The sequence below is a fragment of the Anolis sagrei genome, chromosome 2 (assembly GCF_037176765.1).
Source record: "Anolis sagrei isolate rAnoSag1 chromosome 2, rAnoSag1.mat, whole genome shotgun sequence".
Taxonomy (NCBI): Eukaryota; Metazoa; Chordata; class Lepidosauria; order Squamata; family Dactyloidae; genus Anolis; species Anolis sagrei.
In genome coordinates this window covers 53061565-53089233 of record NC_090022.1, presented here as the reverse complement: position 1 = coordinate 53089233, position 27669 = coordinate 53061565, and positions in this window count along the sequence as shown.

The window sequence follows — 27669 nt, the reverse complement described above, 5'->3', positions numbered from 1 at the left end:
TTATATTTTACTATGTTTATTTTAATTTTTTTGCCTTAATTGATTGTTTTGTATTTATGTCTTGTGGGCATTTTGTTTAATGCCACCCTGAGTCCCTTTGGAGAGATGGTGGTTGGGTATAAGAATAAAGGTGTTGTTGTTGTTGTGGTTATTATTATTGCCTGAAAGGTGCTGTTGTGCCCCACTATTGGAGGTAATAGGCTGTGTGAGGTTATTGGAGAGGGCCCACAAACTGTGGAATGCCTTTCCCAGCAGCCATATTTGCACTAAAATTGGCTTCACTTCTGCACCAACTTAAAACACATTTTTTTCTATTTAAAAAGTCAAAACTTTCAGATATACATACACAAACACACACACATACACATATCTTATTTTAATTTTTGTGTCTGCATAACTCAGTTACCTATTGACTTATGCTAACTCTATTAATTTCAGGTAAGGAATAGAGATGCTTTTGCCAGCGTGTTCCCCTCAAGTATTGCACATAGCATTTGTTGGTGGTCTCCTACTCAAGTACTCAAGTACAAAACAGAGCTGACCCCACTTAGTTTCTAAGATTAGGTAGGATCAGGTGACTTTGTGGTATTTAGACCTTTCAGCTTTTACTGTTTTCAATTTTAATTCATTTTAATAATTGCATGGTTTAATAAGGTACTTTAAGACCATATTTTTAAAAGCCAAACTTTAAAATTATTTTAATTATTTTAATTTGTGTTATTGCAGATAATCCTGATATCCTTGCAAGATTTTCAAATAAGTTTACAAATTAACTATTCTTATACACCCTTGATTCATCTATGCATGGATAATTAATTAAGCAGTACATTTAGTACACCATAGGAGTCAACATATACCAGGATTTGCCGTGGACTGTGTAAACAGTAAATGGGGTGTCCCAATATATGAACATGGAACGAAATTAGGGCAAAACCAATTGCTTCACTACTTGTATAAGGTAAAAAGGATGTGGTTTCATGTTTGCATTTTTCTTTCCACTCCTGGTGCCTGACATTAAACAAATATGACAGCTACTTTCCCCCAAAGGAAGCCTCCGGCACGGACTCTTACTGGGGAATGAATGCAAGACCTTGCTGGGGAAAGATGATTTGTGTGATTAGGTATAGCATAGTTCTATCTATGTATAGCTCTTTCCCCCCAAACAATCTCATAAACATTTTTCTTAGAAAGGGTTTCCATGGAGATAGTAAAGTTGCAGTGAAAATTACCTCTATTCATTTTCTTTAAAAGTAGGTCAGTTTAGAGGACAAAGGGAAGGGGTGAGGTTAAGGAGATCTCATATGTGCTGCTTCAGTCTCCACTAAGGACTGCATTTTACCATTTAAATTAAATTTGTTTCTCAAGATTGTCCTGCCAGAAAATACTGTTACACCAGTTACAGGTTCACATAAACATGTGATACCCCAGTACAAGGATAGGTACTGGTTCTGACTGATAGTACAAACTGTAGGGTTGTTGTTGCTGTTTGCCATCAAATTAGCATTGGGTTATGGTGAGCTTATGAATGAGAGGCCTCCAAGAATAATCCATTGTCCAGCTCAGGTTTTGTAAATTCAGGACTGTAGTTTCCTTCACTGAGTTAAACTATCTATAGTGCAGTCTTCTGCTTTTCCTCTTGTTCTTCGCGTTACCAAACATTGCTGCCTTTTTACAGTTTGGCAAAGAGAGCCCTGATTAATACAGCCACCCCACCTTTTGAATTGCTATGAAAATGTCCCATTTTCTCTCTCCCTTGTCCATTTTCTCTCCTTTTTTCTTGATTTACTTTAATGGCTCTAAGCTGAGTTCAAAATACAAGAGTAGTTTGCACTCACTCAGCAGGACAGAGAGGAGGAAAAATAATCTTGCCTTTCTTTACTTGTCGGCTTGTGCAAAAGCAAACTGCAGGAGCCTCTCCTACCTTGTGTGTTCTCCCTCATTAATAACTTTTGTCATCTTAAGCTATGTCTAGGAGACTAAAATTACATGTATTTGGTGGTCAGCGGCTGTGGGGAGACACAGAACCACTGCATCCAATCATCGATCTGTGTCAGTGGGAGACAGTATTTCCTCAGGAGCTTCCTAGAATGTTTAGAGTCATCTTGTAATTTCAATGGTGCAGATAGCTGGACCTGGTGATGTTGTTTCTGATGCTGAGCTATGTGACTGGAAATACAACATTGTTAGCAAGCGTCTGGGAGGGAGCTGATACCTGGCAGCTATGAAGAGGCAGTAACCCTGATATGGGCAGCCAAATGAGCTCCAAATATGCTCCCAGTTGCATTAAAGCAGATCCGGAGCCCTTCAAACCAGATTTATCCAGTAAGTGTAGATATAGTCTTGATGACACTCTAATGTTGCTTGCTCACATATGTCCCAGTTTTCATCTGTGAAATGTTGGAGGTATAAAAGCCTTCGACAACACAGGTTGGAGGTATGTTTTAATTGATGACTCCTTATTTCTCTTCATTTGAAGAAGCAAGCCATAATAGAGTAGAATCATAGAATAATAAAGTTGGAAGAGACCTCATGGACCATCCAGTCCAACCCCCTGCCAAGAAGCAGGAAAATTTCAATCAAAGCAGTACTTATTACAAAGAGTACTTATTCCTTTTTTTCCCTTTTCTTTTTTGTTGCTATAACAAGACCTTGCTTGGTGTGTGGTAGACTCCAGTTTTGTTTGTGCTAGATCTTATCTTGTTCAGAGTTTGCTGCCTTGATTTTTGAAAAAGTTCTTAATAAAACTTTTTAATTCTTTAAGCACTGAAGTTGAACATACAAATTCTTTAAGCACTGAAGTTGAACATACAAAGACTGAAATGCCAAACCGATTAATATTACTGAAAAAGATTCTAACAGATGGTCCATTGCAATTGGAACCTCCAGATGTTTCTCTTTGGGAGAAAAACATTTTCTCATTTTAGCAACTCTCCTATCCCAGAGATACCATTAATATAACTACATGTACAAGTAGATATTACAAAGAAACTAAAAGATGAGCCCCTAGAAACCAAGATTTTAGGGTGCCCATTTCCCAAGACATCAGTATCTGGACCTGCTCTTTCTTCTGTGATCCTCTGGATGATAGAAAGCAATCTCAGGGTGAAAGCACTACCTTGAAAGCGTGTCTGTTATATGTAGATTTTTTTTGTTAGAGATTAGATTTTTTTTTTAATAACATACTCTATTTAATTGTGGTTAATGCTAAATGCATCACTAGGGCTGTCCCTGATAATATCACCGGGATCAATTACCTGTGACATCAGGTTTTGGGGCTGAAATCACAGAATCCATATCTGCAATTTCACTTACCCACATCTTGAGAAAATTTTCTCTAAAAATTAGCTAGGTCCTCCAGGAGATTCTATGGTATGTGTCTTTTGGCAATTACCATAGAGTAGTGTTGAAAGACTAGCAAGTTGCTAGAGAGGATATCTCTCTTGGAATCTCTATGTCAGTGGTTCTCAACCTGTGAGTCCCAGGTGTTTTGGCCTACAACTCCCAGAAATCCCAGCCAGTTTACCAGCTGTTAGGATTTCTGGGAATTGAAGGCCAACACATCTGGGGACCCACAAGTTGAGAACCACTGCTCTAGGTCCTCCAACACTATTCTATAGTATTGTGATCAGAAACTAGGTAATTTAATGGCATTCAACTGTATCAATAGTTTTAGGAAGCTGGAGTTCGGTCAAGAACATTTACTTCTGTGGATACTGGGATCTCACTGTAAAACTTCAAAATATGAATTTCATTATAAACATATCTAAATGGGTAAGCAGCAATTTATTTGACCAACAAAGTTAATTTGGGCAAGCCTGACTGATTTGCAACTGCCTTAATTCCAGGAGGGATGGATTCCAAAGGGATGGGACAATTACAAAGGGTGACCTTTTCTGAGTGGCAGTCAGATTGAGCAGTCTCTGTGTCTATTTGCTGCCACACTAATCAGGGTCTCGAATTGCCGTCTTTATTCATCTGTTTTAAGAGTCTGGACAACATCTTTGTTAATTCAGTACAACTTACCGATTTCTGTGTCATTCACTATTTTTTTTTTCAGATCTTATCAGCAGCTTTTTTCCCCCACTTAAAATGCAATTGCAGGAAGCAATCTGAAACAGAAGCCACTAAGGAGGAAGTTTCAAATTAAAGCTGATGTAGAAATTTGCTAAATTGGGTTTCCTTGTGAATAGAACTAAGTGAAAAGTAGCCTCTTAACTCTGCAGCTTGATTTACAGCTGGAGTGGGCAACTGTGCTGAAGACAGGGGAGCAATTTTTGCCCCAGCAGTCTGCAAGAATACAATACATTTGCAGGAATCCAGAAGTGGTATAGTGTCATTTAGTGTGCATCTACACCAGGCCTGCAAAATTTGGCAGTAGTCAGGGACTGAAATTCAATAGGCTAAACCTCTTTGGGCCATAGATAGGTTTTTAGCACCTCACTCCAGGTTTGTGAAGGGGGACTTTTCCTCAGAGCAAGCCTCAAAGTGGATTAGCCTCCTCTCAGCATGGTGGCAAGTAGTAGTTCTTTTCTGAGAGAGGGAAAAACCGCCAACTCCAGTGGGAAAAATCACTAACTCCCCACCATTCATTTCCCTCATTTGTGAGGGAGAAACTTAGCATGGTAGTGAAGACACCACAATAACTTCAAGATAAGCTACATTTCTCCCTCATGAGTGAGGGAAATGAACAGTGAGGAGTGATGGTTTTTTCCACCAAAGGAGGAGGAGATGACAGGGGCAATCCCCAACTTTATCACACGGGGAGCATCCCCCAGCCATTTTGCCAGCAAGTGTGCAGCAACACTATCCCCATCGCATGGGAGGAGCATTGCCCAAACAAAGCAGGAGCATGCTGGCTTTATTAGAGCCGTTACTACATGGGGAGGCTCCCGTGTTTGAGTGAAAGCATTCAGAAACATTTCCACCCCAGTTGGGGTTGGGGCGGAAGTCACATGATGTCATGTGATGGCCAGCATGGAGCATGGAGCTCTGTCCCCAAAGAAGGCTCAAAGTGTCCTAAGATGCTTGTTTTGGTAAGAATGATGAGATTGCCAGAAGAAAAGAAAAAGTGATAGCGGTGAAGCCAAATTTCTCTCCCACAAGTGAATGGTGCAGAATTGACGGTTTCATCATCAAATGAGAACGAGATGACAGAGCCAAAGAGAAGAGCACCAAAGTCAAGAAATGAGGCCCTCCTTCTTTACCACCCCCTTCTCCCGCTACAACAGTCAATCTAATATTACATTTTAACATAACTTGGAGTCAGACATTCCAAACTCCCTGAATAAAGGTTCCATACCCCTTAAACTTTCATCCCCGCTCCCCACTACTTCAACCTGAGTCCAATAATCTCCCCAGGCCATGTTTTCTACTGAGACCAACACTTCCAGCATCCTGACTGGATCTATCAGTGGTGCCCCCTTTGTCACAGATTAGTTTGGCAATTTTGCTACACAGAGAAAGAAAAAGTGTAGAGATAAAACCCTTGGAGGAGAGAATTGTGGGTTCCAATGGCTAATCTGCTGTAGAACTACATATGAGCTCCCTCTCTCTTTACAAAGCTTGTGGAAAAGGAAAAACAGGGAGAAGAAAAGAGTCAAGGCAGGAAAAGGAAGGACTCTGGGAGGAAAAGCAAAAGATAGGGATCAATAGTATGTTTGTAGAAAGGAGTGATAATCATTTTCAAACCGGTTTGTCACCAGTATGTTCCCATTTCCTTCAATTAAACTGCTGTGAGACATAAAGATGCTTTGAGGAAATCCTAAATTGTCATCCAAAAATTCCCAGCAACTTTTTACTATTTTTAAATCAAGGTACCACATGCAGAAATTCTGGACCAAACCAAAGATGGAACCAACATTTGGGAAATGTGCCCAGCTGCACCAATGGTCTCTAACTGATGGAAATGTTTAATCTATCTCTAATTTACACCACACACATATGTCAGTTTAACTGTCATGGTTCCTTCCATGTTAATTTCTAGACTTTCCTGATTAAAAGAAATTAGGTATAGGGGTTTGGTGTAAATATCTAGCACAGTCTTATATGTATCTTTTCAGAACCAAATCCCCAGGTATATTGTAACAGCATTGCAACTGTAAGCTATGGAGAAACACTTAAATTAACACCAAAAATCTAATGTCTCAGTCAAATACTAGACGCCAACCCTAGGAGCTGGTTTGGGAACTGCCAGTCCAGCCTTGATGTTCCCAGCACAAATGCAGAGACGGCATCACCTGTTTCATTGTAACTTGAAAGACTTCAGGCTAACACCCGAGGCAGTTGACACACTGGCAATTAACAACATATTCCGCTATGCTCGGGCCATATTACAGTAGCTTTTCCCCCCTGTTGCCTGGCAACCAGGCCACCGGGAAACCTGGCAAAGAATTTCTCCGCAAGCTGTGTTTGTCCAGAATAAGCACTTGTCGCCGCATTGCAAACAGTAAGCAATCCCCCCTTATTTACTGAGTTGAAGCAAAATGAAGCCCCACGTCCCAGAAGGGACTTTTAAAGTAAATTTGTTAGCTAATCAAATATTTGCAGGTGCCAGCGAGGAGATATTGATTAGAGAGGGCTCTAAACTGCCTGGTTAATTTGAAGGGCTTGTTTGTCTATGTGCCACCGAGTCTTTCTAATGGATCATTTTTTTCCGACCAGGTCACTACGCCTTGGGGATTTCCCACCATCAGTGCTACAAGTATCAATTTCCCTGTGCCTGCAAGAATCTCAAATATCCCCAGCAGCTTGATTTTACAGAAAGTTGTTAATATTGAGTTTTCAGAACTGCTTTGTTTGGCTTAATCCACGGTTAGCAGTTCTATTTGTGATGCAATCAGTGTGAGACTAGCAACTCCGCCTAAGACTGATCATATAATTAACCATAATGGAGTCAAACGTCAGAGCAATGGAACAGGAAAGGAAAACGTACCGATGCTTTCACAGTTTTGTAAGTGGTTTGTTTTCAGATTACGTTTTGTCTCAAGTGCAAGTCACACTCCCTGCAATTGTGTTCAGGATACCATATGTCAGAAATGGCTTAAAGGTACACAACAACACAATGTTAATGCTTGTTACATATTATTCCAAGCTGTTGGCATTTCTAACACCACAACCAGATACTATCAAAGCCATAGGTCCTGAACATTTTGTGGAGCAACATTTTGGGAACAAATGTAACAAAGTTATACTCATCCAATATTGAGCCATATCTCATAACTCTAGAATAATGTAATTCAACTTCTATCCTCCTTTCACTTTTAAATTAAATCTTAAGAGCAACTTGGCATGAATAAGAAGATAAAAAGTCCATTTACTTCATTTCATTTCCTGGTATTACAATTTGTTAAAAAAGACGGCACTATTCCCCAACCATAAGGAGAGGGATGTTTTTTCTTTTTCTCAGGTTCTTGATAAAGGGTCAGATGTCGACCCGACCTGAGTAATAATTTCCTTTTACAGTTTTGAAGCAAGTGAAGCCAGGTGACACCATGAATGCATGGAGTACCTCATGTTTTCAATATATATTATTGGACAAGACAGCCAAAACTGTAAATGTTCATGTTTTAGTGCTGAGAGTCAAATCTAACCAACTGGTGGAGAATAATTACCATGAGTCAAAAGAGGACCTGAGGTGGAGCTTCATCATTTATGCACAACCAGCATAAATATGGTAAAATCAACAACAGAAGAACACAAAAGGATGTCAAACATATGTGGCATGATTATTTAAGATCTCATAAAAAAAAGTGTGACAAGTTTAGGTAAGAGATGAGGGATGCCTTGGAAAATAACCCAAGACTTTTTCATCCACCTCAAAACTGTGGAATGACCTGCTGGAAGAGCTAAATGAGATGTCAGAATTTAAGACACAAATGAATATGCATCTCTTCTGGCAGGCCTACCCAGTCAACTCTGAGGTATGAGTTTTGGATTTGCATTCTATTACTACTGTTTTTTACCCTTTGTAACATGTTTTGGTGTATGTATTTTATAGTGGCATGTTTTGATATATTAGGAAGAATTACCTGACCATGAGTGCTCTTCAACAGCAGTACTCTCTGCCTCGGAGTATGGTGGAAGCTCCTTCCTTGGAGGCTATTAAACATATACTGGATGGTCATCTGTTGGGGGTGCTTTGATTGTGCTTTTCCTTCATGACAAGGTAAAAGCAGCCTTAAGAAAGCACAGAGCGATCCATATCACCTCATTCTTTTTTTGAATTATTGCCACCTGGCAGATGACACAGGTTGACAAAGACAAGAACAGACATACTGAGAGATAGCTTTTATCCTGGAGCGGTGGACTAATATGCAATGGTTTCTCACTGATGTGGCATTGGGGACTGTGCAGTAGTGATTGGAGTGTGGAGGGATAGGTGTGTTGTTTTGTGCTGCGTGCTAGGGGAGGTATTTAATTGTGCAATAGTTCAATGACAATAAAGCTGTTTTATTCTATTCTCTATGTGGTCTCTTCCAGCTCTATGATTCTATTTATTTTGTTGTATGTGTGTTATGTTGATGTGTTTTGACTGTGTTGTACCCCGCTTCAAGCTGTGAGGAAAGGGGCATAACAAATTTTTAAAAATTACGTACTATAATGATGGTTATAGTACTATGATTCCACTTTAATTCTCATTGCAACATTTTATAAACTCCTGAAGTTGTAGTTTAAGGAGTTTTCAGCTAAAGAGCTCTAGTGCATCACCAAATTACAAACCCCAATATTCAATAGGATGCAGCAATGGTGGTTAAAATGGAATTATAATGCTGTAATATGTAGTAATCCATCATCACAAATACAAGGCCAATTCCCAACATACGTATGGTCTTTCTCTTTGTTTTAAAACTTCCAACTTTGAGGAGGGAGGCCTGAAGGGACAATCTCCTTGCTCTGGCTTGAATATTGAGTCATCACTGATAGCATTTAAATAGTAGAGCTCTTTGTTAGAGAACTTTCAAATCAATGTTTGTGTCCTAATGAATGTGAGTAGACATTTCCCTTCGGGCCTTCTTTAACAGTGTGGGGAAACTGACCATTCGTTTTTGGGATAAAGGAAAAGGAGCAGAATGTGAGTGAGTAAATTTCAAAGGACAAGAAAATACAGGTTGAGCATCCATTAACTGAAATTCTGAAATTCAAAACAATCCAAAATCATCCACAAAGGTGGCGGAGATAGTGGTGCTTTGGCTTTCTGGTGGTTTGCTATATACAAACATGCACAGCATTTTTAAAAATATCATCCATCAAATTATGATCAGGCATGTATAGAAGGTGTATAAAACTTAAATGTTTTCTGAGTGCAAGCCTGGATCCCATCTCCAAGAAATCTTATTATGTATCTATAAATGCAGCTATTCTGAAGTAATAAAAAAATCCCACTTCTGATCCATTTTGGATAAGGGATATTCAGTCTGTAATGTGTGATTTGTGAAGTATCCAAGGACTGTCTGAACAAGAGCCATTCAATCTGAGTAAGCAAAAAGGGAATTGCCTTATAACACTTCTTTTGGAATAACTGAATTGTTTGAAGTAATATAAAATGAAACTGGACCAAGCCCTTGAAAATGATTCACAGAGACAGAAAAAGTCCCATATCATTTTTAGCCTCATGTTCCATCTGGTTATTTTATGTATTAGCAGAATGGGAAACATGAACATTTCTCTCAGACTGTTCTCTGAGGAATCTATGAAGAGAAAATGATATCCAGATATCAAATAGGTGCAATGGTTGTATTTTGAGCTCATCTCGGAAATCATCCCACATTCTTTATAAGTGGCAATAAGCAAGGAAGATGTGACAGAACCAATTTTGCTGGAGCTGCCCCAGTGCAATGCCGCTTGTGTGCATTTAATTTTGAATGCCGAACATATAGATATTACAGATGGTTACTATTTGAAGGCTAGCCAATGTGGGATCATATGAGAACCTAGAGTTCTCTGTGTTGCACAGTTTAATAGGCAATCAATAAACAGACCTCTGTGGGATCAGAACCCATCAAATAAAACATACAAATATGCATCTGTAGATGAGCTATTTGTCAGCTTAAGATGGAAAGAGGTTCATTGCAACCATCTTTATTTCATTTCATTATGAAGCACGAAAGAGTTTTCCACTGTAATGTTTCCATGATTATTTAGGACTTCTGGGTACAATGGAGCTTCCCCAGACATAAGAAAAGCTGACTTGTTCAGATTCATTGCTCTCTATGTGCGGAGAGTGATGGGATTTTCAGATAGTGGGACAGAACTAGCATTTAACATGTTTTCAAAATGAGTGAACAAGGTAGAAAAAGGATCCACCCTTAGAACATAAAAAGAAACCTGCAACACCTCAGTTAGGAACATGAACATGTCTGTCTCAAATTGATCACATTTCTCCAAATCCCTTCACTATTTTCTTCCTATGCTTCTGCTGTATTTCCAATTTCCCTTGTAAATTCAAGCATGCATTTTCCACATTGGCTTAAATTGTATTGCCATGCATTTTTCCAGCTGCATTGAACTTCATCCCCCCTCCCCACTTCCAATATTTAGTATATATACATTGCTTTGGAAACATTTTATTTCTCTGTACCAGCTCATGTATGCCTTACAAATATGGGACTATTCAATGTGAAGTGTTTTCCTCTCCTAGTGAGTTAAAGACTTCTGAAAAAGCAACTTCTGGTGAGATGACTGGCTTTCACCTCTTTGTGACTGAGCATTCATTTAGTCCAATCATAGGACTGTTAGAGGATTTCATGAAAGTTATGAGCATGATAGTCACTACATAATGCAAACCTTCAACATTTGATCAGTATCTTAATCTTCAGGGGCTTGTTATTTTTCCAATTATACCATTGGGCCAATGGGGCATGTGTGGGAATTAAAACCTAAGAGAATGTATTTGAGGCAGGTTAATTTGGTCAAGGTGTCATAGTTTTTTTTAATTATTTCATGTCAAAAGCATTGCATAAATAAGTATAAAAATGATAAAATAGTGGGAACACAAGTGGTTAAATCATTTTTGACCAAAAACGGGCAACAGCAACCACATTGTAGCTTGAAACAATTCTTCCTCTGTTCATGAGACAAAGCATTGTGGACAAGCATACATATGCAGAGTTGTTTGTTCTGCTGCACAGTCACACAAGATGGAGGATTCTTCTAGGTAGTGCTATTTTGCCAGGATGTATTTTGATCTGCCCACTCCACTTCTGAGTCTGTTGAGGGACTTCCAAGTTACCAATTTTTGGTTTACCCCTGCAGGCAGACCTTCATGGGGGGGGGGGGGCATCCAATTGGGATTTCCTGGTTTAGCTGCCCATATAAAGCTCATTGTGAGTGGTGACTGTGGCTGATCATTAATAAAGATGTTAAACAAGATCGGTGCCAAAATGAAGCCTTGGGGTAAACTATTCTTTTGTCTCCTCCATATACTTTTCCTGCCTTGAAACTCCACATAAAAGCTGCGGTTGTCTAGGAGGGTTCAGACAGTTTTTGTAAAATCATAGTCCTGGGTAATATGGTAGACTTTATGCAGCATTTTTTTATATTGCACTGTGTCGTGGGCTGCCACAAGGGCCACAAAAACTATTCCTGTAATGCAACCTTTCTCATATCCATATAGTTGGAGCATTGCACTGTGCTTCTAGATACAGGGATTTTAATCCCTACCCAGGCATGAAACCCACTGGGTACCCTTGTGCAAATTACACACTCGCAGCCTTGGGGGAAGACAATGTAACCTCTTCTGAAAAACTCTTGCAAAAAAAAAAATAAAAGCTCTATCATGAGAGTTAGCCTTATGGTCACCATAGGTTGGAAATGACTAGAAGGCACAAAATAAGAACAAAATTTGGTTATATGAGATAGCATGAGGACATATATTAATTTTACTTGGGATCATTATCCTTGGCTTTGAAGCCAGCATTTTTGCTTCACTGAAAACCTACAGCACTTCTAAATATCATGCATTTTGCTGTGGACAGTGTGGAAAGAATGAGGAAGGAATGCTCTCAAAAGGCAACAGGGCTGGAGCCCAGCAGTGAACAGCCGCTCCCTCAGTCATGCCCTGAAGCAACATCTAGGGAAGGAGTGACTACTCAGCCTGCTGACCCATTCCAAGAGACTTCCTCTGATCAGGCTGAGGAGGAGCTAACCATTCCTGCTTTTGTGAATTTAAGAAAAAAATGTCTCCACTGTGAAGGTCATTGAGGCTAGCTGAGAAGAGAGCCAACAACAAGTAAAACCTGTGGATTTAGGATTTAAGGGACTGAAGATTGTTACTTAGTTGCTGGCTGAAATGTCAGTGCTTGAGCAAAAACCCTGAACTTTTGTTCTTCTTGAAAGTTGAACTACCCTTTGTCATCAGCTTTGGACTTTGACTCAGCCTTGTATCTTGGACATTTTTGGTAATTGGCTCTTCATCCTGGAATAGGCATTTGGATTTCTCCCTTGCATATTCCTATGATTGTTTGGCATCTCTGTGGACTTATTGGCTTGACCTTGGACTACTTATGAATACTCTGCTTGTATTTAGGGTCCAAGGCTTCGACACATTCTGGGATAATGTGGGAGATTATGCCACGTTGCCTCACTCCTACTGTCAGTGGTGCAGAATGGTACCACAACTAGAGCTTATGACTATGCCAACATGTCCACAGAATATGATCCCCATTGCAAAATAACCATCTTTGTGCCAAACTCTTATTAGCTGAGATGTTAAATTCAGGTACTGGATTGTGCTGTTAGTCAGCAACAAACATTATTACTCTGCTGAGTAGACTATCCCCCCTCCCAGTTTTCTTACATTTCCAATTACACCTCACAGTTGCCATCGATCTGTTTGCTGTTAGCATGGAACTCGGAGATGCTCTGATCTATTTAATGTAAAGTCTCTACCTTCATTAACCCTCCTTTTTGTTTTTAAGACAGACCATTTAAATTGATCGCTATTAAATAAAATTACAAGTACTATCAATCCCCCTGCTTTGGGGAGTTAAAGGAAGCAACAATTGAACCAGGAAGGCATTGCTTTCATATCCTCTTTGCTGAACTACTGCATTCCTTTGAATATGGAAAGCTAAACTCTTTGGGGGCACATACATCTTTGATTTTCTAAAAAGAGCTGAGCATAAAATGGACTATTGGTTTGAGTTGTTCCAGCACAAAACATGATACTAGATTGTCATTTTCATATATCAAAACTACTAATACAAATGTTGTTTTCCTGGCTCCTCTCTTCTGAACTCCAATGCCAAGTGTTCTTTTTTGTATGTGTTTTCTCCACTATCAACCTACTCCCATTGTGTATTTAGAGTGCCATAGACTATAGGATGTTACCATAACAAATGTACAAGAAGAGTTGATAGCAAGAGTGCAGAACCTTTGTCTCTCCAGATGAATTCATTTGGACTTGAACTCTCAGAGGTACCAAGCAGCAAAGTCTATGATATATTATGGAAGCGATGCCTTTAAAAATCCACATGATTGATATGTCTTAAGGTCACTAACAGTCAGAAATAACTCAAAGGCACACCACAACAACTTGGAAAGTCATTATAGGAATCCTTTTAGTGGACTCTAGTAATATTGCAAGGCTGATGTTATAAGAAGTCTTTAGGGACCTCATCACACAGGACTAAAATCAGTGGCATGTGCAGATTTTAGCCCAGGTCATTTACAGAGCCTGTTGGCTTCCCTTAGACAATGCTAGTGCAGCTCCGTGGATGAAGGAAGGCAGAGCCGGTGCATGCTACCACCAGGACAACATTTGTGATTTTCTAACTAGGTATAAGGAACATTTGCAATAAAAATGTACTAAAAAATAGAAATGGCCAGAAATCACTCTGCTCACAGAGGGAAGGGGAACAATTCATAGGTCACAGGCAGCATTGGCATGGCTACTACAAATGAAAAACCATAACTATAATGAAAAGTTTATTTTCAGTACATAAACTTTTATCCATTTTTTTAAAAATGTGATGGAATCTTCTTTGTCGGCAGAGTACCTAAGGACTCCCACACTATGAGTCCACTTTATCTACAGCAATGGTTCTCAACCTATCCCCAGGTATTATGGCCTACAACTCCCAGAAATCCCAGCCAGTTTACAAACTGTTAGGAGTTCTGAGAATTGAAGGCCAAAACATCTGGGGACCCACAGTTTGAGAACCACTGATCTACAGGGCTTCATGCTCAGAGCTCTGTAGCTGAGAATTTTTGATGCCCTTCCCTAATTTACGCATCCCAGGATTCCCATCAGATTCCCATCAGAGGATTATGGCAGTTAAAATAGAATAATAGTGCTATCATTGTGTAGTGTGAAAAGACCCTGGAATGGAACCCTACCAAAGGAGGATCTCACAGTCATAGGTAAGGCAAACAGAAATTATTATTATATTATTATTATTATTATTATTATTATTATTAGCTGTACTTATACCCCGCCCTTCTCACCCCCGATGGGAGACTTGGGATGGCTTACAAACTATGGTAATAATTCAATGCCAGATTCAGATAACAATATCAATAAAACACAATATTATAAAACTGTAAAAAAAACTTACATATCAATTAAAGTAATCTTTAAAATGATTAAAACATATTAAAACATATCAAACTTACATTGCACTGAAGCACAATTACAGGTCTTGCTGTCCAGTGGCTTAAAGGCCCAAAACCCCGATAAATAGCAGCTCAACACCCTGAAAAATTGTCACACACAGCTCACCCCTACCTAAAATTAGTGCAATCCACCCTCAACAGGCTGATGAAAGGTTCTCAAAAAGGCATCCAGGTAGTCTGGTTTATTTGGTCCAGACCACTCCATTTGGTCTGAGGGGGGAGGAGGTGGCTTGCTAATAAAAGTTCAAACACTGAGTGATGGTAAGCCACAGCATCTCCTCCATGGGTGACAATGACGGTAGAACAAGCCAGTGAGAGAGTTGTAGAAGCTTCTCTCTCAGTAACACAAACATCCCTGTGTCTGCTGCCACCTGCCAGAACCCTTCACACTAGTTTGGAGGAAGAGGCCACGTTCATTCCATAGAGAGAAAAGCAATTTTTGAAATATTTGTTCAATGCTTATTCTTCTAAATGGTTGGTAAAACCACTCTGGATCACTGGTGTGGGAAGAATGTGTTTTCTTCTCTCTCGGTGCCATTTCCTTGTGTGTTGTGTCTTTGACATTTTAATCATGAGAGTAAGGTTCATCTTAATAATAATCTTTGTAAGATTATTGCCTGGAAGTGTTTAAATGCAACTATCTTTCTAATAATCTAGATCTTTTTTATGTCTCCATGTGTACACACACACACACCACAAGATACTTCAGACTTTTGATTAAAGGGATCATCACTTGTCAATAAAAACTTATGCATGCCATAATGCACATGTTGGTGATTAAGGTAGCATTCTGCTCTTTTTGTGTTTGCTCCAGTAAACTAACATTGCTGACCTTTCAAAATCCCTAGCATTGTACACAAGCCACATGAAATGCAATCATTGCATGGAGCAGAAGCACCATCATGCCTCATTGCTTTTCCCCAAGATTTCTGGGCATTGAATAGGGTTACGGAGGGGGGGGGGGTGTCTATGCGCATAAGCTGTCTTCATGATGCCATAGTCTGTATACCAAGAGCAGGGAAGCTTAGTCTATGATTATGTGTATTGGGGGAGGACTCCTAGTACAAATTACTAGGAACAGCAGTCCAAAAGGTGGGTCAGGCCTGATTATCTTGTATTATTTATTTATTTATTTATTATTTATTTCTTGCATTTATTGACCGCCCCTCTCAGCCCGTGTTTCTGTCCTTTTTGGTAATATAATTATTTGTAAAATTGTAAAATTTCAAAGAAAATAACATTATACAAAATTATATACACTACAATCAACCAAAGAACTACTAACTACCTATTAAAAGCAGAGTATACTTTTGTTTGAATGTAATTCTTAACAACATGTGTATTTCATGTTCAACACATACTCACAAACTTGTACCATGACCTAAGCATTTCCAAGTGTGAAAAAATTTGGGAGTTTATTCTTGTTGGGAGTGAAGTTGAGATTTCTTTCACCAAGGCCTGAAGCTAGTCTTGGTAGCCCTGCCTTGAACTTCCAGATGTTTAGGTGTTATTAATTATTTCATGCCTTTTATTTGTTTCAATTTATGATAAACTCATTACAAACCTGCTTGCTTGGCAAGATTTGTTCAGAGCGGGTTTATCTTTGACTTTCTCTGAAAGTGAGAGAGTGTCACATGCCCAAGGCCACTCAGTGGTTTCCATAGCTCAGTGGAGATTAGAATCCTGGTTTCAAGCTAGAATCACTTGCTGGCTCTAAGCTTCACCTAAACCAAAAATGCTTGCTTCTCTGTTATCTCTATATCCTGGTGTTAGGGAAACAAGTTGACACCTATAAAAATTGACTTCTATCAAAGTAATTGTAACTCCATGGAATTTTCCCAGCACATGTGCTTTGCAACCTTGGCAAGCTATATTAAAATTCACGTGCTTGGCAACATTGGTAACTTTGGCAAACTATATAATGGGCTTGTATGTTAGGATTTCTAGTTTGTCAGGGTAGGAGAGAAAAAGCTATATATTTCTTTCTCTAAATAATGTTGGATCCTTGATTCACCAGGCTTTGTGTTCTAATTTCTTCTAAAGTTACAATCCCCTTCACTGCCCTTTTGTGACCTGAGCACCTCTAAATCTTATTCATACCTCAGGGACTGGGTGAGATCTGGTCTCCCAATCCCAGAGACATGCCTTTGGTCCAGGTTATCTGAAGGAACATTTTTTTTCCCATATGCACCTGCCCATGTTTAGAGATTACCTGAAGAAGCCCTTTTCTCTGTTCCATCACCTCACTTCATGGATCTTCCCAGAGTCTGCTGCTTGATTCCTTGAGAAGTTGGACTGGCATTCTTCTTGCTATATTTCTGCAGGCTGGTGGATTTTTTAAATTCAGCAAGCCTTTGAAGACTGGTAGCTCAAGGAGAATGTGTAGGATTGTCTATTTGTGGTTTTCTTTTTACTGGTCATGTTTTAACTGATTATAATTGTATGGATAGTTTAATTAAATGTTTAACTTTTCTACAAAGTGACATTTTAACTAGGTTTAAACTTTTGCAAAGAACTGTGAGTTCCAAAGTTGGGAACATGGAGGAGGAAGTGGAGAAGAGGCCAAAGTTGTTTCTATTCCAGCTTTAGCCACATGACCTCTGCTGCACACCCAAACCTTTTGGAGGCTGGGAAGCTACTCTCTTTCCCTTCCAAAACACCTTTCCTGCCCCCAGCATGGGGGCAGGGAAGTGCTTTGCTCCCTTCTGGCAAAGGGAAGGCAAAGAGTTAAAAAGTCCAAGCTGGGACTTCTTTTGGGTGGGGCGGGGCCTAGGTGAAGTGAGCCTAGCTCACCTCACTTGTCCTAAGACGTTCACCCACCCACCTGCCACTGCTGCAGTGTACTTGTCAAGGTTCGCTGTTAGGGGCGGGGTGAGAATCCCCCCCCCCCAATGTTCGGGGAGGGGTTGCCTACCCTACACTGTGCATTTTGGGCAAATTGAGTTAAGGGGGCCTTAAATAGGCACCAAACTTATGGCAGGCACATGCAGGTACTGGTGTGCAACACAGGAAGGAGGCATACGCTACAGTCTCTACTCGTTACCTGGAGAGTCCCCATGGGAGCAACATGTGGGTTGCATCCAGGAATTATGGTGTCTCGCCCTTGTCAGAGGATGACGTAGTTATGCGGGTCCACTGCCTCATCTGATTAATAGCAAGTTCAAATTCATGTTCAAGTTCAAATTTATTGTCACGTTCAAATTCATGTTCAAGTTTATGTTGAATCATAAATTGGATTGGATGATCACATAGAGATTGATTGGTAACATATAATAAAAGTTGCCCATAGTTAACTCACAACATGGTGTTGTCTGGTGATTTTGCCAGTTGGAGTGCAAAGGACTTTCCCCCCTCTCTTCACAGATTACTCTTCATTTATAGTGGGCTATACTTCTTCCCTCCCTACTTGTGCTTTAGAAAACTAGGCTCCAGTATCTATTTTGTTGAGACAAAAGATTTCATTGCTTTTCAAAAGTTGCTTTCACCATCCTTCTTCTCTCATTGAAATCTCTTCTCTCTTATGGTCTCTTTTACATTGAACAATTCTGCTTAAGTGTGCATAAGTGATCCAATGTGATCCCCCCCCCCCCCCCCGCTCCACCACCTCAAGTAGTTTCAGCTGCAAGATGCTTGATTATGTGAGAAGGAGGGCAAAGAGGAGTTGAATTTATCTCCATGTTAGTTTCTGAACACAATGACGTGACAAAGCTGAATTGACAGTGTGTTCCAACCCATATGTACTCAGATGTAAATCACACTGTTGAGGATAGGGCTGACTATGAGGAATGGGTACATAAAATGGCAGCCCAGAAACAAGACACAAACATGTATCAAATAGGAGTATGCAATAGACATTTAAAAAGACACAATTGATCTTATACTGTAGACTAGAATCTCTGTCATATGGGGAAATCTACCTTAAAACCTAAGGAAATCAGCAGTAGACAGTGCTTGTGAGAGAAAATAAATTTGGTATTTCTCCTTATATTTGTTTTGCTCATTTAACGATCTGTTTGCCAGAGTATGTGGCATACAAGATGAGAGCCTCTCTGAAAGCACATTACAGCCCCTATACACATGGGACCAGTACAGTGGTCCCTCACTTATTGCAGGTGTTACGTTCCTGAATAAGTGAAATTCCATGATGTGGGGACACCCCCTCACCTTCCCTCCTTGCCCTCCTTACCTTCCTCTTCCTCCTCCTCATCACCACATGGGGCCACTTGCCACTGCTTGGGCCCTGCAATGCCTCCTCGGTTGTGGAGCCCAAGCAGCAGCAAGAGGCCCCAGTTGGTGAAGAGGAGGAGGAGAAAGGTAAGGAGGGCAAAATTATTATTTTTTAAAACCCCCGTAAAATAGCATGTTTGTGATAAGCAGACCACGAAGGAGCGAGGAACCACTGTACCTGTGATTTCATCCACCCACATCCAACAAAATGTTCTCTATAGGAATTTTAGATCTTCCAGGCAATTCTATGATATGCTTCCATTAGAAATTATTATATTGACATGCAAGAAGTTAGTACAGAGTCTACTAAAAATGACTGTAAAGTCATGCTAGCTCATCCAGCATAACCTTCAGTAACCTTCAAGAATGTATTCCCCATAAGTATGGGGTTTGTATTGTGCCTCTTGGATCTTCCATTTATCCAAATGCATGCTTTGCATTGTCAGTGTGGCATTTATTTATTTCAGGGTTAAAAATTAATTTGAAATGTTGCAAGTGAGACAACACAAATTGAGACTTGTTTGTACCCTTGCCCACTGTTGCCACCACCTTTCTTCCATGTTTGAATACGGCATCTAGAAGAATGGAGTTTTTTCTAGCCTGGAAAAGGTAAGCTCCAACGATTTCTCTCTCAAACTTCTTTAAACTCGATGATGGGTTAAGAAAAATGGCTAACTTTGTGGTTACTTCAGCTCTATCACTAGATTCCCTGTGGAACTGGCCTTTCTCACTTATGTCAGTCTGCATTAAGATTGTGAATCCAGGAAAGCAGCCCCAATCTAAATTGCCTGTAAAAAATTGCAGCAATGGAAGTACTTTTTGCAGTCTGCTTGAGGAGATGGTGCCCAGCCTCTTTGGCTAGGCTTGTGCATCAGGTGCAGAGACCCTGGCCTGTTTGCTGTCAAAAGATCCTGCCTGCTGTGGACATGCCCAGACTGGGTGAACCTTGCCATGCTTCTCTGTGCTCTTATGCTCTCCAGATTAAATGGGTGTAGCATGGTGGGCATGCTGTCGAAGACCACTTGGAAAGTGTTGCTGGTACAAAATCCAAGTGCCAGGTGACATACTAGGACCAATGACTGGAAGCATATTTTGCTGATGCTCAAATACCTGTATCAGCTTCTGGTCCATATCCAAGTGCAGATTGCTAATAAAGCAATTCCCCATTTTGAAACATGACAGACTGAAAAATCTTCACACCTCAAAACTGTTGACTGTTTTCCAATCCAAAATAAGCAACAGATAGGATTTGATTTAGAAAAAAAATCCAATTTCCTTGGGTATATAATCTTCCCTCCACATCTGCAGGTCAAGCATTTGTGGATTTAATTTATTGAAGATTGCTGTATTTGCCATTGTGTCTGCTGCTCCTCTACAGGAAACAAAAAATGTGTTTTTGCTAGGCATCTGTAGGTCCTCCAGTGAGTGTTGACCATTGACTTATGCTAGAGGACCTACAAATTCCTAGAGAAGTGTTCTCTCAAGTAAAAAAAAATAGCATTTGAAATTTTTATTTATATTCATGGTTTGTTTGTTTGTTTTTTTCATTTTTGTGTCTGGTCTCTACCCCCATTCCCATAGCCTGCCTAAACACCACCATTATTTTTGAATGTCTTGTTCATGACGGTGATGAGGAGAGGGCCTCCTTGATATTTGTACCCTATTCATAGATATTCTTTTAGGAAAGCCTGACTACTCATTTTTTCAGGAGTTGTTAAAAATGAATGTAAGAGTTTCCACTGTCTATACAGGCCAAATAAAGTGAACTCACCTTGAAACCTCTGCAAGCAAGCCACATGATATACAGCCAGTTCTGCAGCAGAAATGCTGCTTCTGGCCATTGATCCAGTACAAGCAAGTACTACAGAGCGATTCTGATATTTTTGACATGTAGATAGCTAGTTTGGGCCGGATCCAGGGTGATCCAGTATGGACATATGAAAAAGACGCACTGCTGTTTTACTGGCCAGAAGCAACTCCAAGCAGCTCCACAGCAAGACCTTCCTGGTGAATTTGCTCCTAGTGGTCACATACCTGGGCACCCTGTTGTGATGTCACAGAAGGGACATTGCTTCTGCCTGGTGAAACAGCAGTGACCCTGGCTCCCAAAAGGACAAGCCACCAGTGTTTATGCACAGTTAGCCTGTCTGACCATCTGGACTCCCAAAGGGCTTCTGTTTACTTCCAAACTGAAAGGTAGGGACTCCCTGTGCTGTACCTGGGTAGCTCTGGGGCAGCATTTATATTGCTTTTTATCTTCCGTATATTTTAAAAATGTATTTTTAATGATTTTACTGTGTTAGTATTCCATTATCTCCTTGTTTGCATTTTTGAAGAGCAGTGTGTCAGTCCTCTAGATAATGAAACAGATGTTGTAAGGGAGGAAAAATATCAGTGAGGTTGGGACAGTTTCACACATGAAGCTTCAAATGGCTGTTGCCTAAGCTAGTTTGCACTACCAATGAGCAAAATATTTGTGCAAAATATTTGGGAGGGGGGTTACATCATTTTTCTCTTCTCCTTTAAGAAAAGAATGTGACAGTCACAAAAATAAGTAAAAAGTGATTTAAGCTACATTCTATTAAAAGGTCCCAAAATACAAAAAAGTGACCCAAAAATACAAAAATAACAAACCCATTTTAACCAGAGACATTTGGCTACCTAAGAAGAGGCCAAATTATGTCTACCATCACCACCATCACCACAGATTAATACTAAATGCACTATTCAGACACCAATCCCACTCCCCACCCCTGGTCTATTTCTCCTTCCCCTTTCCATGATCTCATCTAAATTGAATCTTTGCATCTTGCTGCTTTGTAGAAATGAAACTGGTGAAACTACTAAATGTGAAGACTCTATTGTTGCAATAGCAGACCAGGTGTCACATGGGTGTTCTGCATCCCACATGCATGAAAATGGGGGGAGAAGGGGAAGAAGCCTTCTTGGTAATGTACTAGCTAATGAATTCATTCACCAGTTAATATGGGAGGGGGGTTATATCATTGTAATCAGTTCTAAGGTTTTGTCCTTCATGCATCTTGACTCCAAGATTCCCATTTGAGTACTTGTGCCTATCAAAATATACACATCAGCACAGATGACCCACTGGGTGACAAATCAGAGCAATCTGTCAGTTGGCACAGCTGCTTCACGTATTTATTGCTCTCTGCCCAAGGTTTATCTTAAATCCTACCTATATAAGATTTTCTTCTGTTTTCTAACTGTGCAATTAAAAGTGCATATCTCCATAGACAGCTTTGTTCCTACAATAAAGTAGGGTTTTGGCTAAATGTTGTATCCAATACTTTGAACTAAAACCTCCTCTGCAGAAATCTATACACCCCTGAGTGTTAATGCATGTGATTAAATGAATTTTAATGTATACGATTTTCCTCTATTCTGGAACAGGCTTTTGAAACAATTACTCTAGCCAATTAACCGAATAAACTCTAGTTAGAACTAAATCCTCATCTGCATTTTACATTGTTTAATTTAGCTGTTAGCGACCATTCTCATTTGGCTATTTCATAAACTTGCAAACATGGATTATGCTACATGCACACTGCTGATTCATACTGTCTGAAGGGACTCATGGGTCATTGCCCACACATTCTCCTATGTATTGGAGAGATTTTAGAAGAACTGCATTAACAAGTTGCCATTAGAATTGGATTGTGTAGCTGTAATTCTTGGAAACACAGGACATAGCCTTGTTCTGCCAGATAAACTGGTCAGTGGCAGCTTGTGCCAAGGGTGGCAATTAATATTATCTGGGTTTTAGGACCTATCCAAGGTTTGTTGTTGTTCATTCGTTCAGTCGTCTCCGACTCTTCGTGACCTCATGGACCAGCCCACGCCAGAGCTCCCTGTCGGCCGTTATCACTCCCAGCTCCCTCAAGGTCAGTCCAGTCACTTCAAGGATGCCATCCATCCATCTTGCCCTTGGTCGGCCCCTCTTCCTTTTGCCTTCCACTTTCCCCAGCATAACTGTCTTCTCTAGGCTTTCCTGTCTCCTCATGATGTGGCCAAAGTACTTCAACTTTGTCTTCAGTATCTTTCCCTCCAGTGAGCAGTCGGGCTTTATTTCCTGGAGGATGGACTGGTTGGATCTTCTCGCAGTCCAAGGCACTCTCAGAACTTTCCTCCAACACCACAGCTCAAAAGCATCGATCTTCCTTCGCTCAGCCTTCCCTAAGGTCCAGCTCTCACATCCGTAGGTGACTACAGGGAATACCATGGCTTTGACTAGGCGGATCTTTGTTGCCAGTCTGATGTCTCTACTCTTTATTATTTTATCGAGATTGGACATTGCTCTCCTCCCAAGAAGTAAGCGTCTTCTGATTTCCTGGCTGCAGTCTGCATCTGCAGTAATCTTTGCACCTAGAAATACAAAGTCTGTCACGGCCTCCACGGTTTCTCCCTCTATTTTCCAGTTGTCAATCATTCTTGTTGCCATAATCTTGGTTTTTTTGACGTTTAGCTGCAACCCGGCTTTTGCGCTTTCTTTTGCGCTATCCAAGGTACTACAAGCATTTAAGGCATGTATGGGCAAACCCAGCCCTGCGGGCCAGATGAGGTCCCTTGGACACTTTTCTCAGGTCCTCCTCCTCTTACAGCATCCTATCATTTCTTCCTCCTCTCTTTTGTTCCTTTCTCTCCCATCCACCATTTCATACTGACCAAGGTTAACTCTTTTGATATCCAAACATTTCCTGCATTTCTTTCATTTTCTGCTTCTGAAAGAGAACTGGAAGGGGAGGAAAGGGCATGCAGGGGACTTGGGGAGAATTCCCTCTCTCCCTCCCTCCCAGCCTGTCCACCCTGCTCCAGCCCCATCATGTGGCCCCCAAGTTAGAAAGTTTGCCCATGCCTGATTTAAGGGATGGGGTTCAGAATATCTACCACCTATTTCCAACTGAATCAAGATCTACAACACCTGGTAAGTTCAAACTCCTTTAAAGTTCAGCATAGGCCCCAGAGTATATTTCCTAGTAGTGTGACATAGTCATTTGATCACTGAACTATGACTCTGGAGACCCTACTCACTGAGCTTGGGGTAGTAATACTCTCTCAGAGGACAAATTAATATTTTATAAGCTGTTTGAGAACCTTTGTGGCTGAAGAGCAGGGCATAAATATGCTGAATAAATAATACACTCACACACACACCATGAACAACTCTTTCCAAGAAACATAAGTTTTGCTTAGGATCACCATAGGTTGTAAACAACTTTGAAAGCACACAACAAGAGAGTCACTCTCCCACTGGCATGGATACCATCAACTCCCACCACCACTGGTCCATTTAGCTCAGTAGTTCCCCAACTTGGTGGTCTCACAATTCCAGCATTTAAAAAGGAAGCCCTTCCTGGATTTAACATGAGGAAAACTGTATGGAGCTATGAAAACCGTACAGTTCATAGCTGTGTTAGAGCTTCAATTGTGATCCATCATATTATAGATACAAAAATATTAGCTATTGTTGAGGTCTAATCCAGATCAAATTCCACTTACTCCAGCCAGCAAGAGAGACAAGTAGATGAATGGGCCATGAACGGAGGTGTAGCAGGTTGAGGGAAACCACATTTGTAGTAATGTAGGCAAAGAAACAGGCATCGTTTCTGGATTGCAATTCTCCAACTGTCTATAAAGCCTCTGAGTAGCAAAGGACTACTAGTTATGAGTGGCCAACTTCTTTTTCCTGGCAAAGCCCATGCATCTAAAATTCAATGTCTTTACCTTTTCTGAGACTGAAAAACCAGTAATGAAAACTTCCCAAATTGCTTCCTTCCTTTATACATTTTCTTGAAAACATCAAATGAACTCCTCATGCCACAAATACTCATATATTATTTTTATTCCAATGGTAGAAGTTAGGGGAGAACTGAGCAAAACTGGATTAAAACTGAGGCATGAAATAAGCCTCATCTTTTGTGATGCTGGCCAGAAAAGTTTCCTTATTATGTAGGGCCCATTTTATTCTCCCCTGCAGGTAGCACAAGGATAGTTTACACAAATATATGCCAGGAAGGAATGCCAACTAAGAGAAGGAAGATGAAAGCACCTACTGGTTCAGTGGACTATTTTGTGTGTTACCTGGCAAATCAATTTTTAACAGACTTTGAAAACCTCTAAATGTACTGCAGAGAATTTCCATATCATAGGAAGAAAAAAATGCTATTTTATTCTTAATACTGAATTGAAGTTGGTTCTGGGATCCTTTTGGACTGCACAGTTGTAGCATGATGATTCTTCTTTAACTGTCATGGCTACATCTTATAGAATCCCAGGATTTGCCCTTTTGAGATTTTGAGATTTCCCCATAAATCGCCAGTCCATGTGGTTGCTATATCTGTCAAAGTCCAATCATGGTGCAATTTAGAGGGCCTCTGCCCCAATAGCATTATAAAAGAAGAGAGATACCCATTGGGCTACTTCTATTCCATTGCTGGTAATGGTGTCTCTCACTTGTCCTCTGCTGCCTGTCTGGGTCAATGATCATTTCCTTCAAGAGTCGACCCCAAGTCCTCAGGTCCTGAACCAGCTGCTATTTCACCAGCATAGCTGCCACCTATTTCCTTCTGAAAGGGAATATATAGGAGCTACCTCTGGTGGCACACATGCCATCAGGGCCACCACTACCAAAGGGACTGGAACCAGACTATCTGAATTACATCTTTCATAATTAATCATTTCCAAGTCAGAAAATAGGTTTCCTGTCACTTAGAAACTCCATCAAGAGGATAATATATAAGCAAGGTATTTTTAAAAAAATATTTTAATACATAGCCAGGGGGCTATGTTGTAGTTCTTCAGGGGAATCAACAGGCATTCTAAGTGACTCACCAACCTAAAACTCTCGGGGTTGTCATGGCAGTAACAATGGCATCAAACTGCTATAACCGTACAGTACAGACACGGATTGTAAGAAACTTTGAAAGGTCATTTGGATCAACTTGCCAAACCCTTCCCCTCCAAAAAAAATCAATACGTAACATTATGAAATGAATGAAATGTTACAGGAAGGGGAAGGAATCTGCCAGTGAAGGAATTCACAGCTAAAGCTTTCCTGGGAGGTTAGCATCCAATCTGTTTAAAGACCACCAACAAAAGGGAGAGTCCACCGCATTTTAAAGTGGTCTATTTCACTGTCAAACAGCTATTACTATCAAAAAGTTCTTTCTAAAGTAGGAAAAAATTCTTTTCTTGTAATTTGAATCCATATACTCAGGAGCATTTTCTACAATGTATCTCTTCACTTATTTAAAGATGCCTGTCATATTACCTCTTCAACTTCTCTTTCCCAAACTAAACATATCCAGCTTTCTAAATTGTTCCTCATAGGACGTAATGCCAGGGTTAAACACACCCAGATGGTAAAGGCTTTCTTCATCAAGGCTCAAACATTATTCAGAGCCCAACACTATCTGCCTAATTTATCAGGTTCACTCAACACAGTGTTGTGCTGAGAGAGATATGTCGATGGGTACATCCTCCTAGCTCCCTGTTGCTGTGAATAAATATCCATCTGTTTTGGGAGAGTTTAAATCAAAACTTTAATGGCCTTCTGATATTGTTTTAGCTCTGTGAACAGTTTGTTGCTGTATCTGCTTATTCACCAAAATAGCGAGGAAGCGACTTAACTGTGGAAGATGGCAGGAGGCGATAGAAGGTGAGCTCAGCTGCATTTGCACAGCAGAAGCCTTTAAAAATCACCATGTTATAAACGAGACATTTCCATATATTACAGCTATTTTTGTCTGGTACCAAAAGTTGATGATGCAGCAGAAAGAACATGGCGGGTGGGGGACTGAGAGGGAGAAAGAGAGAGAGATCTGAATGAAAGGAGGGGGGAGAAGAAATCATAAAAACCTCTTTGCTGTTCCTTTCTTCCTAAGAATTTACATTGCAAGCGTATATCTCTTGGCAAGCCCAACAAAGAAAATGGGTTATATGCCTGTAAATTGTCAGAGATTAGAAACTCTAAGGATTCATTTGTTAGCATTAAAAATACAAAAAACAAAAGCTGATTTTCAGAGACATCTCTTGATTTCCAAATTTTCTTTTCCTTTTTTATGAAGCAATGAAAAGGCTACATATTTTCTTCCTTTCTTTTCCACAAATCTAACTTACCATCAGAAGTGAAAGGAGGCCAGGAGGGTTTTAAGATACTAGCTGCGAGTCTTTTGGGTTTCAGAGCAAAGTTCTCAAATCTGATTTTATATGGCTGATCTTATATGAGGAGATAACGCTTCAGAACAGCTCATCTCTGCCTTGCTCTTAGGGCTCGGTTAGCTCCCCTCAAAATTTAGGGCAGCATCACCAGCCCAGTTCTTGTGGGTTTTTTCGGGCTATATGGCCATGTTCTAGAGGCATTTCTCCTGACGTTTCGCCTGCATCTATGGCAAGCTTCCTCAGAGGGTGAGGTCTGCTGGAGCTGGGAAAAGAGGGGTTTATATATCTGTGGAATGACCAGGGTGAGACAAAAGGCTTTTGTAAGTTGGGCTAGGTGTGAATCTTTTCAACTGACCACCTTGATTAGCATACAATGGGCTGACTGTGCCTGGAGCAAACTCTTCTTGAAAGGTGATTAGATTTTCCTGCCTGTTTTTCTCTCTGCTGTTTTAATTTTAGAATTTTTTAATACTGGTAGCCAGACTTTGTTCATTTTCATGGTTTCTTCCTTTCTGTTGAAATTGTCCACATGTTTGTGGATTTCAATGGCTTCTCTGTGTAGTCTGACATGGTGGTTGTGAGAGTGGTCCAGCATTTTTGTGTTCTCAAATAAAATGCTGTGTCCAGGTTGGTTCATCAGGTGCTCTGCTATGG